Source organism: Bos grunniens, chromosome 5 (genome assembly GCF_055505025.1).
Source record: "Bos grunniens cultivar Pamir isolate PY7600 chromosome 5, Bosgru_T2T1.0, whole genome shotgun sequence".
NCBI classification, from domain to species: domain Eukaryota; kingdom Metazoa; phylum Chordata; class Mammalia; order Artiodactyla; family Bovidae; genus Bos; species Bos grunniens.
Window position 1 is genome coordinate 94,472,528 of NC_141169.1, and position 1,885 is coordinate 94,474,412.

Genomic DNA, 1,885 nt, shown 5'->3' on the forward strand with positions numbered 1-1,885 from the left:
TTCACTTTCATAGAAAAATTGTTTTCTAAATGAAACTAATATTAAACATGATCTTTGCTTATGAGGAAACCACATAGCAAGGCTACTGAAGTAGGGTTAAATTTACATTCTGTCAAATCGTTTTACTCTAAGAGTTCTTGGAAGTCAAGCATGCTGGCTAATTCCCCAAAGAGAACTGAATATTCCAAAAATAATTCAGAACTCCCACTCATACCTGCTAAAAGAAAACAGAAGAATAGAAGGAGTGCATAGGAGGTGGGAGAAGAAAGAAAAAGTTAAAAAGAAGAATGGCTGTTCAATTAAGGTGACAATGAATCTTTGAATTACCTAGAGACCAAACAAGTCATGGAATAATTCTCTGAGTCTTTCCTAGTATCCAGCTTATAGACACAAGCCAAATCTAGTTGAAGCATGTTGAAAATTGAACAGAATCATACACACGCACACACAAATTGAAATAAAATAAATGAGAATGACTTGGAACTATAATGAAACATAACAAGTGATCACAAGAACTAGCAATTTCCATTGTTTAATCTTGTGTTTTAAAACTGGAAAGTATTTTATAATGTTTCATAGCTCAACTATATGACTTTCTACCACCATTCATAAAATGAATTTCTTTCTCATTTGCATAATGTTTCATGATTTTTACATTAAAGATTTGTACTCAGTGATAATTCCATTCACCCATTCATTATTCATTCATTTATCTGTTCATTCAACGAACATTTATGGTGTGCCTACAGGAGGAGTATTCTTATTGGTCCAGAGAGAGTAGAAATAAATACATGTTTACATAGACATACACATAAAGTACAGTTCCCTAATGGGTTGGTGGAATGGACAATGTAATGGAGACTGGAGAAAGAGATGGATACAATAGGAATTAGTTTTGAAAAAGAGAAGCAATTTTCTCTAATAGAGGGGGAAAAATACTAGTGATATATAAATAATTTAGGAATTATAAGTAGAAGATTCCTGACAAAATGGAAAATTAGTACAGACTGCTGACTTTCTCTACCAAATTAACCCTGCAGATTTCAGAGATGAGAGATAGAAGCATAGATGTAAGAAATCAGTATAATAACTAACAGAAAGCCTGGGAACATTGAAGCCTGTCTCAAATTGGGCAGGGGAAGGGGAGGGAAGTGTTTGATGGTTACTTTTATGTGATCCTGACTGGGTCACAGGGTGCACTGTTATTTGGTCAAACTATTCTAGGTGTTTTCATGAAGGTATTTCTTAAAATAAGATTAACATTTCAATCTGTAGACTAAGTAAAGAAGATTACCCTGCCTAATGTGGGTGGGCTTCATCCAATCAGTTGAAGGGACTGAATAGAACAAAAAGACATATCTGAGTGAGAAAGAATTCATCCTACCTTACTGCCTTCAAATTCAGACATTGTCTTTTCCTTTCTTTGGGCTTGAACAAAAATATCAACTTTTCCTGGGTTTCAAGCCTGCTTGTTCTCAAACTACGGCTGTTCTCCTGGTTCTCAGGCCTTCAGATTAAGGCTGGAACTACACCATCAGCTCCTCTGGGTCCCCAGCTCAGCAGTTCACCCTGCGGACCTTGGGATTGTTCAGCCTCCATAATCGAGAGTCAATTTCTTACAACCTCTCTTTTTCTCTCTCTCCTTCTGTTTATCTGGAGAACTCAAATTATTATTGTGTGTGTGTGTGTGTGTGTGTGACAGAGAGAGAGAGATTTAGGGGTGAAAATGTAATATTGGAGTGACAATATAAAGTGCTGGGTAACAAAAGCAAAAGTAGGAGTTTAGGATGCTGAATCATTTTTAAGCTGTATTTGTGGCTCTCTCCCATTTGTCCCTAAGAGAATCATTATTTGCCCCATCACAACCATGTAGCAGAAATCAACA